Here is a 12,093-nt window from a genome sequence, read left to right as displayed (position 1 = left end):
ATCCCTAAATTGAAGACATCATGTGAAATATCCATGATCTGGTGGAAAGAGAGTGGATTCTGATTCTAGTTCAGGATGCTCACTAGGTGTCCATGGACAGGCAACAAGGAGTTCAGAAATGTCTCACCAATGCAAGGTGGGCCTAGACCAGCATTACCCAACCTTTTCCAACCCAACGCCCCTTTGCAAAATCTTTTTGTGTCCAATGCCCCCCTCAGATTAAGTATATGCCAATGCTTCCTATTATACTTAATAAACTTAACAACAAACTCATTCAGTTTACCGGCATTGTTTCATTAAACAAGTTCATTTAAACATCACAGAAACAATGGGTAGCGAGTGTGTCCCATTCCTGAAGAAAACCAGCGAATAACTGACTGTCTGCGTCACCTGTTTGCACACGGCACTCTTCCATTGGAAGAATGTGCCCTCCACCAATACACCCAGCTTATCAAACACACTCTTGTGATTGGTTCCAACATCCCTCAAGACAGCATCGGAACATTACCTAGTGCCGGGGCATGGCTAATATCCCCATTCCTTGGTATGACACTGGCCACTATTCAGAATTTCTTTACTAAAGAGCACACACTATTTATGAATTGAAACTATTAAATACATTCTAACTGGGGACAAAACAGTTTAAAAACTAATGATTTGTGTATTAAATAAAATTAAACTTAAATGCTTCAACTGTCACATCAGACTGCCAAATGTCAACGCCCCTAATGAACCCAAATGCCCCCCTAAAGTTTGTAGTCATGCCAATGCCCCCCTGAAAGGCTGTAACGCCCCCCTGGGGGGTGCTACTGCCCACGTTGGGAATCACTGGCCTAGACTATAGGTCCCCAATCCTTCCAATTTGGGGAAGATCTCCTATTAGGGTCTTCCTATTGCCAGTTATTTTGCTTATTCCCTGCAGCACCCCACTTTATTCCCTGCCAAACATACCTGGAGGTGAGCAGCCCAAGAAAAAGGGGGCTAGGGTTAGTTCTGAAGGTAGAGCCTGACACTGATTTTATGCGTTCTACGTTAAATTTTACCTTTGTAATCCCTTTAGTACCACCCCGTATATATATGCATATGTGTGTGTGTGTATAGTATTTTATGTATTTTAATTTATTTTAATGTTTTTGTGATTTTACTGTTTATAATTTTATTTATGTGCTTGATTTTATTTTTGTAAGCCGCCCTGAGTGCCCTATTATAAGGTAGAAGGGCAGGATAGAAATATTTTAAATAAATAAATAAATAAAATAGTTCCCCTCCCCAAAGAAAGCACCGGAAAACGAATCTGCATTTTTGCAGGGGGCAACTTTTAGGAAACCAGGGAGGTAGGGATTTTAACTCAGCATTAATTTTAACAGTTAATGGAACCTAGGCAGTTCACTTCTGAAGTACAGGTGCTAAGAGATAACGGTGAGGTCACAACCTATTTGGGTAGCCCTGGAAACATCTGATCATCTATTGTGTGAAACATGAGGTTGTACTTGATGGACCTTTGGTTTGATCCAGCAGAGGCCTTATTATAATGTCACCTATCAGATTGGTGCAGGTTATCAGTCTCTCTCTCTCTCTGCGTTATTGGTGACATTTGAATGGAAGTAAATTTGTGTACAGAAGGTTAAGATTGTTTCTCCCTTAAATTCATTCCTGAAATCTTCAGTGATGATTGTGTCCATTGAACTTATTTTCTTTGTGCAGAGATGAACTTCACTTGTTGAGAACATGAAGGTTAGATGCTTGTAATGCAAATGTGTTGAGGAGTTAGCAGAGCTAAACCTACCAAAGAGCCCCATCAGGCAAGAGATATTCAGTACTTTATTATTCCCAATCTCAGGATCATATGTAGATCCCTTGCTGTGCATTTGTGGATGTTTTAAACATTTGCTTCCCTCTTGATTCACTTTGCCAGACCTGATGGATGGCTAATTGAAATGCACATCTAGGGTATTACATGTCTTAATTGTCTCCAAGGGCCATCTAATAATGAAACAAATGGGGAAAGGATTGTCCAAAGGGCGGGTATGATTGTGAATAAAGATTTGTTTGCGGGGAATGCCCTTTTCTTTTCTTTAAAGAAAACTGTACATGCTTTGAAAGTCATAGTAATGTTATTGTTAGGCAAACTTTCTTTTTGGAACCAATTCTTGCTTACATTAAACCATCTACTACCCTGCCCCTTATGTAGTGATGGTGTGGCATAGTGGCTAACAGTGAAAGCCTACACATATCTACTCAGAAGTAAGGTGCACTTCAGACAAGTGTATGTTGCAGGTTTGGGGAACATTTTCAGCCAGAAGGGCACATTCTCTCTTGGGCAAACTTGCAAGGACCACATACTAGTGGTGGGTGAAGCCTGAGGCAAAATTGGACAGATAAAGTAATGTGTTTACTTTTGCACAATAGATTCTACACACACTCATACATACCTTTCTATCCTTCATCCAGACAAGCATTATCAGATTTAAAGGACACATTCCAGCCAGGCAAAAACTCTTGGGTGTAAAGCAGGGCATAAGAACATAAGAAGAATCTGCTAGATTAGGCCAGAGGCCCATCTAGTCCAGCATCCAGTACTCACAGTGGCCAACCAGATGCCTCTGGAAAGCCAGCAAGGAGGACCTGAGTTCAACAGCACTTGCCAGTGAGGGGTGTGGCCTGCAGAGATTTCCAAAGGTCAGATAAAGAGATCTGGAGGGCTGCGGTTCTCCACCCCAGTGTATAGAACTGAAGCCTAAGAGTTTGGGCTACAAACCAAGAAGTCCCTGGTTTGCCATTAGCTCATTAGGTAGCCCTAGAGAAGGCAATCTCTCCTCTCAACTTTGGGAGACAATAATACTGTGGACACATCTACACCATACATTTAAAACATGATTATGCCACCTTAACAGTCATTCCTCTGTCCCCCAAAGAATCCTGGAAACTGTAGTTTGTTAGGGATGCTGAAAGTTGTTAGCTAAGAACCTACAGTTCCCAGGATACTTTGGGAGAAGCCATGAACTGTTATAGAATGCTCCAAATGTATGGTGAGGGTGTGACCCTATGCCTCTCAGGATTGTTGGAAGGATTACAGCTAGATCAGGTGTGGGGAATTTTCGGTCCTCCAGATGTGGCTGAACTACATCTCCCTGCTCCTCACCACTCCCCTTCTCCCTCTCAGTAAGTGGCAGCAACACATGGTGTTGGGGACATCAACACAGCCCCACCCACATTGCCCTGCCGGCTGGTACTGTTGTAGCTATTGCACTGGGGGCTGGTGCCCATTGGAACTGGTAGGGCGTAAGAAAGGGAGCCCAACAGTAGGTAGAGCCACAACCACTGAGAGGCAGAGCCAGAATAAATGAGAGGTAGGTCAACACATTCTAGTTTTGTCCCCATCCTCCTCCTTGCTGAGTTCTACAGGGGCAACATTGAGACAGAGTAGGAAGCTGATAGGCAGGACCACCCCTGGACTGGCTATAGGTAAGAAGGCAGGCAGGTGGAGAATGGCTGAGGTTGGTGGGGCACCACTTGCCCTCATGGACCAGCCTCCACTGAGCTATTGGAAGAAGAGAGATGTCTCCATTTAATGAACTACGTAGAAGAACAGTAGTGGCAGAAGGAAGAGGGAGGGCCGATCATCACTTTGATGTCTTGCTCTAAAACAGAAGAGGATGGATGACAAGAGGCACACTGTATTTGCAGTGGGGATAGAGGATAGAATAAAAAGAAGATGAATGCAAGTCGTGTGCAAGTGTAGACCTGCAGAAAGATGTGCCTAAAAATAGGACTAAGGGTCATTGGTGTGGAAAACTGCGGCAGATGGGAAATGCTACTTTTCTTTTTCATGTCTAAAAGCTATTTCTTAATCATAGTCCCATACATTATGTAGCTTTTATCTCTAGCAAGAGAAGGAGGAGGCGGAGGAGGACAAGCTGACTTTTGTGGGTTTTTATTTTGATTTTACAAAATAAATACCAATGAGTCATACTTCGGAAATGGTGCGTGTATGAACCATGTGACTTAAAGCCAAGTTATGTATCACAAGCAGTTCTGTGGTGATACTTCCTCCAGATTTTTAAAAAATCAAAAAATAGCCTTGGTCTGCTGCAATCAGAGCATCAGCAGATGGAGGGACTCTTTCCATTCTGGTAATTTGTCCATTCAGAAATGCCCCCTCCCACATTCCAAGCTGCTTTCCCACCCATGTCAGGCTGTCAGGTTTCTTGTTCCCAATAGCCCCCCCCAAGGAACCCCCAAAGCCCCAGAATGGTTCCTTATTTCAGGTTCTGCTGGGTGAGTCCTCAGCTCCCCAGGGAAAAAGGACCCTTCCCATCACAGGGTCTCTTTTGTAATATGCAGCCCTTGTTATTTCCATTTGGTATCTCTGACTCTCAGCTAGGGATGGAAAGGTCTGTCTGTTTTGGGTCTCTTAGTCTCTTATTTTCCATTCTTAAGTTCAGTTCTACACATTTCTGCAGCAATTTGCAGATTTTTTTCTTTAAAAATCCTCATGAAAATTCTTCAGCATTTTAGTATTTCTCCTAATTTCTCCTAATAAAACACATTTTTTGTAGGCAGTTTTGACAAATGTACACATTTTTGCAAGCAATTTCTCATCAGCTCTGCTGAAAGGCCATTTTCACCAGGCCTCCTCTCCTGCAAATGTCACCTGAGCAGCTGTTCCCACAGGCTGCCTCACTGGGAGAGATGGGAAGCAGGGGTCTTTCTTTTACCTGTGCCAAAATACCACTCTTTCTGTCCCTGAACTATTTCCATTCTACCTGGTCATTCTAGCTATTATTTAACTTGAAGAGTTGGCACCTGGATTTATTTATTTTTCTCTACCCTCCCTGTCCGTCTCCCCTTGTGTGCCATGTCTTCTCAGACTGTAAGTCTGGGGGGTAGGGTCTGCTATTTGTAGGCAAATGTATAAAGCCCTGATTAAAAAAAAATTAAAAAATGGCAAACTGGAAAAAAGTGCCTGTCAAATGTTGCTAAAAGCCTCTCCCAGTCAGGATACTTGCCACCTTTAGGCCCTGATGACTAGATCCACTACTGCCAGGGACTGTTCTCTGACAACAACATGAAATTTAACCAAATGTTAGACATCCCAGATAATCTATCTTAGTAGCCTCCAATATCAGTAACTGAGGTAAAGAATCTTATCTCCCAGCTAAAGAACAATAAAGCATCAGAATCAGATTTCATATAGTCAGAATTTTAAAACTTCAGTATCAGCTGGTGATCTTCTCTATTGGTTGTTTTATTTAGTTGCCTCGACTCAAGGGATAGTGCCTGGAGCACTGCTGTAATTGTCCTGATATTCAAAAAATGTTCCAAAGCAGATCCTGCAAACTATTGCCTAATTGGCTTGCCACCTGTAATTGGCAAACTATAGGCAAAGCACCTGCACTAGCCAATCACCTAGAAGAGGAAGCCATTTTGTCAGATGGACAAGGAGAGTTTAGACAGGTCAGATCTACTATAAATCATTGTTTGACATTTGATTGACAAATAAGCAAAAAAGAAAGATAGAAAGAACCTGGAGGTTTTTTTTCAGCTGTGCTTAAAGTTTTGAAGGCTAAACCTTTTGCTTAATTATTTAATGGGATCCAAATTTGGGCTGGTGCTATTTTAAACACTGGAAGTTGTGGTCTAAATTCCTTAGTCAAATTTTCTCTGTGATTTGAAGCTGGTCTCTCTTCCATTCTTACATAGGCATGGATGAGGATATTTAACAATCAGTTCCAGCTGAATTTAGTCCCTGATGGCTGACTTCCTTTAGTTCTGCTTGATTCACACGAAAGCAGTTGGATGAAAGCCATTAATCTAAGGTTATGCTCTTTTGGCTTTTCACCACAGCTGTGATTAACTTTAGGTCTTAAGAAAGCAAAAGATGCATTGAGACAATTCCTGTTTGATACTGAACAACAAAACAATCTGTTTCCGCTGAGAAAATTGAGTCTCTGCTATGATTGTGTTTCAACTTGCCCTCTCTATATAGTAGCATCTTATCTACAGGATCTAACATTCCTAAAATATAAAACAACTTTTAAAAGTTTTTTCCCCAGTAGTACCTGAGAATAGGGATGGATGAATCTTTCAGTTTGTTTTCTCAGTTTTTAATTTTTCCTCAATCTTAAATTCAGTTCACATTTCTGCAACAATCTGCATTTAAAAAAAAATCCTCATGAAAATTCATCTTCCTGTTAGTCTAAATTTCTCCTAAATTTCATCATCATGTTAGTCCAAATCTCTCCTAAGCACATTTTTGTATGCAGTTTTGACTAATATATACATTTTTGCAAGACTCTTCCCTTATGTAATGCATTCTTGCATGTTACTTTCACTAACATAGGTACTGTTATGCACATTTTCCTCTAATATTTGCATTTTTGTATATACTGTATTGTTTAGTTGGAGAACTGCATCATAAAATTTGGTGAAGTGAGAATTTGAGAGGATTGCCATGTTTAATTTTGCATCTGAGGGCACAATGCAACTCGCATTTATACTGGGCTGAGGGGAGTTGGATTCAGCAGTTCTCTACCTAAGCTGGCTGAATCCCAGCTCAGCAGGGCTATGCTGGCATGTCCCTCAGCCTGGCTGAGCCAGGACTCAGCCGGCTCAGCCAAGATTGGTACACGTGCAGCCAGTGTAAGCTGGCGAAAGGGTTCCAAAAGGGGTGCATTGGGAAGGGCCCAGGTGAGGGGACTTCAGTCACCTCCAACTCTTTCTTGGAGTGCTCTCGCCGGTGCCAATCCAGGTAAAAGTCACATCGGGGAAAAAGTCAGTCTAGGAAAATTAATACAGTAGAAGGCTTACTCCTTGGTAGGTGTATTTGGGAGAAGAGGCTTTTACTTTCTGGTCCCTGCACACCACTCCCAGCTGAGCCAGTGTTCAGCCAACCCAGAGGCTCCTGAATAGCAACTGGATGTGGCGGAACTTTACGCCGGCTTTTCTTGCTCCAGCACAACTTATGCAGGTTCCCCTGAGCTGGATTGCTCTGTGAGTTCAAGAACTGCAGATTAGGTATTTTCTCTTTAAAAGGAAACTAAAATCCAATTTCTCCATCTCTACTTGAGGGTCATTTAAAGAGAATCCCATTATGAAATTGGGTAGGTCTGTGTGGGGATGGCAGTGTCAGAATTGTGCTTCATGCACAGGGGTTCACATAAATCGCCCCATTATTATGATCTCAAACAGGGCATTAGCCAAGTATCATGTGACTTTTCTGCTTGGAGATCAAGACAAGTTGGTGACAACAAAGACTGCAAAATTTTTGGCAACCGACATTAGACTAAGGATCCAACAATGTTCTTCATTTCAAATTGTATTTTTTTAAATTAACTATGGAACTTTTATTTGTTTGGACTGCCTTCAAGTCAATCCCAACTTATGGTGACCCCATGAATAGGGTTTTCATGGTAAGCGGTATTCAGAGGGGTTTACCATTGCCTTCCTCTGAGACTGAGAGGCAGTGACTGGCCCAAGGTCACCCAGTGAGCTTCATGGCTGTGTGGAGATTCGAACCCTGGTCTCCCAGGTCGTAGTCCAGCACCTTGACCACTACATCACACTGGTGCTCTAATGCTTATATTTTGTATATGAATTTATTTATTGCATTTATATCCTGCCTTTTCTCCAAGGAGCCCAAGGTTGTGTACATGGTTCTCCCCTCCACATTTTATCCTCACAACAACCATATGAGGTAGGTTAGGCTCAGAAGCAGTGACTGGCCCAAAGTCACCCAGTGAGCTTCATGGCTGAGCAGGGATTTGAATCCTGATCTCCCAGGTACAACACTCTAACCATTACACTACACTGTCACTGGCTGGTGCTTTAATTTAGATTCATAATTTAACCTGCATAGTTGTTTCTGACCTACACTCAAACTGCAAAGGCCACTGGTTGATGTAAATAAATATTTATTATCTTGTTTATATGAAAAAGTCCCACACTGCCTAAGATGTTAGCTGTAACTCTGCAGACTGTTTGCATATTCTCTTCCTGTTCTTGACGGCACAACATTCATGAGGGCAAGTAATTTTTATGTTGTTGGCCAGTCCTGTTGCTTTCAAGAGAAAAGATAACTAAAAGTTTTCTGGAGATGTGTAATTAAATTATACTCCTTTGAAGGTTTTGCCAGAGACCAGAAAGGAAAGGAGCATGTTTGAAACAAAGTGATTTTAGTGTTTGATGTTCACCAGCAATTAATAAAAAAAGTTGCTGATTACTCACTAATTAAAACTGAAATGAATATCACATTCTCAAATGCAATGTGTACAGTGCAAAGGTTTGCAAAAAGTAAACAGAATGGCAAAGTGAACCCATATTTTCAGACTGTGGAGTCACAACTTTCAAATATACTGCATGTGGTGGATTTTGTAGCATTAATGGTGAGGCTGGTACTATTAGGACTCACTTTCCTTGCTCCCAGCCTCCACATGTTTCTTTAGGGGTCTGAATGTAACCTCTGTATGTCCACTACAGTTTAAGCTTTCTCCGTTTTCCAGTCTTAAATTTAGTTCTCCACATTTCTGCATTTTTTTAAATCCTCATGAAGATTCTCCAGCATTTTAATGTGAATTTCTCCTAACACACTCTTTTTTTCTTTTTAGGCATTTGGCTAATGTACACATTTTTGAAAGCCATTTCTTGTCATATAATGCATTTTCTATGTTATTTTCACTCATATATGCACATGTTCCCCTAGCATATGCATTTTAACAACATTGTTTGGTTGGAGAATTGCATTGCAAAATTCAAATGTGGAAATTTCAAAGGATGGTGGCGTTTCAGTTCTCACATTGATTCGGAAACTGCAAACATAATAGATTCAGCACGAAATGCGAACTGAATAAAATTTCTCACCCATCCCTAATGGGCACACCATATGCACCCCATACATTTCAAGCACCGTTACGTCATGGCTTCCCCCAAAGATTCCATGGAACCATAGCTTGTAAAGGGTGCTGAGAATTGTTAGGAGACCCCTCTTCCTCTCACTGAGCTACAGACCTAAAAGTGATTTATCAGTCTTTCTGCCCAGGAAACTCTGGTGTCGTATGTGCATGTGCTCTCTCTGCATGATCAGAAACTTCATAAAAAAAAGGTTTCATGCTTGCATGTACAGACTCTACGTACAGAGAACTTGTACAAGTACTCCATGGTGGCTGGTGGGACTGGTGAGGCAGAAGGCAGAGAGCCCAGCCATAGGTGGAGCCAAAGCCAGTGGCAGGCAGAGCCAACTCATTCTTGTTTTATCCCTGTCTCCCTCCTCCCTGCTGAGTTCTACAAGGGACATCACTGATACTAAGGAGGAGGAAGCTGACAGATGGCACCACATCCTGGATTGAATATAAGTAAGAAGGCAAGTGAGTGTGGGATGGCCAAGGGTGTCCTGAGGCTGGTGGTGCAATGCTCCATTTGCCCTAATAGGTCATCCTCCACTGCTAGTGCAATAGTTTAGTTCAGGCTTTCTACAGAAATTGTGGAAGACATGAACAGGGACAATGGGGATAATTCCACTATTCCTCCCAACCACATCCCCAAGCACCATGATCACAACCATGGGATACACACCCCACAGCCATGGATGTGTACACCCACAACCACACACATGCTGCAGCTGACACATGCACACATGCAGGTACTCCACAACCACCCCCCAACCACACATGCCCATATCCTACACACAGAGAGACACCTACACACACATTGCAACCATGGATTGCAAATTTAAGTTTTCCCACTTTCAAAAATGAGATGCCTTGTGATTGCTGGTTTAAAATAAACATCAGGGTTAGGCTCTACTTTAGGCAAATGCAGGCTGTAGCACTGTGAAATGCACTTGGCTGTGTTGTATGTAGTCATCCCAATACATTTCAGTGCAGCCTAGAACTTGGACTTTGAATGGAAGTGCACATATAATTGAAAAGTACCAATTATAGTCAAAGATGAATAGTTACAAAACAACTACTGACAGCTACTGAAGTAAGCAACAATCAAGCAGGGGTTAACTCACAGAAGGATTCCTCTAGCTATACAGTAAAACTTCATAAGGCAGTACAAGAGCATGATGACATGGGTCATCTTTGCTGGTCTCGGACGCTCCACCCTGCCCATCTGGATTTGGGCATGAAAAACCAAGGAAACACGAAGTGCCTGGAGGGTAAGTTATTACAGGCACAATTTGTGATATTGCATAACACCATTGCTTTGTGAAGCTTGAGTCAAGATGAGTTGCCCTTAACTCTGGTTCTAAACTGGTGGTTTTTTTTTTTTTAATCATTGAATCTATATTTTGAATTAGCAGCTCTCCTCTTGGTTTGTATATTCCCCAGCTGTAATTAAGCTCCTTTTAAAAGCCACTCACAATTAAAGTGTTGCTGGTTTTCTGTTTTAAAAAAGTGAATTCTAGTGAGTACTGATGGTTTATTCATGAAGAGCATTAAAATGTGCTTTGTTGTTTCCTTAAAATGCAGCAGTTAAGCTTTAAAAGGATGTAGAAGCCAGACAGAATGGCGAGAGAGCACCTGATCTATGGAGCGGGATTTCCAACTTAACTCTGAAAGTGGGAAACATACGTAGCAAAATAGGCTTTCGTAGAATATCACTAAAAACCATTGGCTAGTCTTACTCAAACCTGAAATATAATTATCTAAAACAGGTTGCCAATATGGTGCCTGTGGGAGCCAATTTATCCATGCCCATACCTCCAACATTGCCTGTAAAAAGTCTCAGAAAATATCCACTCAAAAATCCATACTGTATGAGAGACAATTTGCTTTTCTTCTTCAGTTCCTGCATGTACTGGCTCAGCCTCTCCTACACTGAACACTCCACTTCCTTCTAAACATCCCCACTTTTCATGGCAGGATTAGATACCTACTCTACCTTCCATTCAGAACAGAGGAGAAATGCAAAGAACTTCTCTCTGATCATGGTGGTGGCTGATTTAAATGTCTTTTTTCCAGTGAGGGGGGGAGAGGATAGGGGGCATACTTTCATCATTTTCTGCTCCTGACTCTTTCTGTTCTTTTATATGTGGCAGTCATTTTGTATTGTGCCACCCCCCCCATTGCAGCCACTTTGTACCATGCCAAATGCCCCACGGCAGCCATGTTGTGTTCTGACACACCACCACGCATGGCAGCCATTTTGTGACTGGCACCCATAACACTTTTTTTTCAAAATTCCAGGTCTGTCCACTGCCCCCAAAAGATTGACGATCCCTGACCCAAACTGTCCAGGATTGTGCCTATTGTTTTGTATAAATGCTTGTGAATGCATATTTTAGCAGGAAATGCATTGGAAAGCATACACAAGTGCATATATTAGGGGAAGAAAGTGTACAAAATGCAAACAATTTACATGCATTTTTTCCACTTTTTTAAAAAAAATGCAAAAATGGGGCAGAGGCTGATCTACCCCTAATTTGAAGGGGCCTTTTATATGAAGGGCTGTTTAGTCCAAGTCCTGTTTAAAGATTCAAAAAGTTATAAGAAAGGAAAGCAGGGGCCTTGAAGTCACGCATCAGCAGAGAGAGCACCCGGACTGCAGAGTGAGCAGGCACGCGGGGTCACCGAGTTACGGTTTCCCCCACTAGGATGAGATGTATTGTATTACTATGCAAATTAAATTTGCATCTCTACATATAAGTTAACCCATTATTTTTTTTCTGCAAATCTGTGTCCTCTTTTGTCCTCTGTTTTTGTTGACGCATGCCTTCTTTTGGGATAATACATACAAGGCCACTCTACATATGCCATTACTTAATGAAAGGGGCAGGGCCAGCACTAGGTCAGGGTAGGCCCTCTGGCACCAACACCCCCGCCCGGGCCACTCCGCCTCCTGTGTTGTGATATCAGCAGGCTGTGTACTCATGTGCTGATGTGATGACATGAAAGCCCATGCCAGCTGCATGTGTGCATGTGTGTGTCTGGGAGGGTGATGGAGCACCTGCTCCACATTCAGTGCCAGGTTGCAGGGCATCATTTGCAGGCACAAATCATGCTCCACAACCCATCACAGATCACAGAACTCCACCCTCCCAGCCCTAGCCTATAGATCTAGGCAGGGGCCCCTCGAGAGTAGGTGGGGTTC

This window comes from Rhineura floridana, chromosome 12 (assembly GCF_030035675.1).
Source record: "Rhineura floridana isolate rRhiFlo1 chromosome 12, rRhiFlo1.hap2, whole genome shotgun sequence".
NCBI lineage: Eukaryota > Metazoa > Chordata > Lepidosauria > Squamata > Rhineuridae > Rhineura > Rhineura floridana.
The sequence above is the reverse complement of the archived record's forward strand: the minus strand, read 5'-3'. Positions refer to the sequence as shown.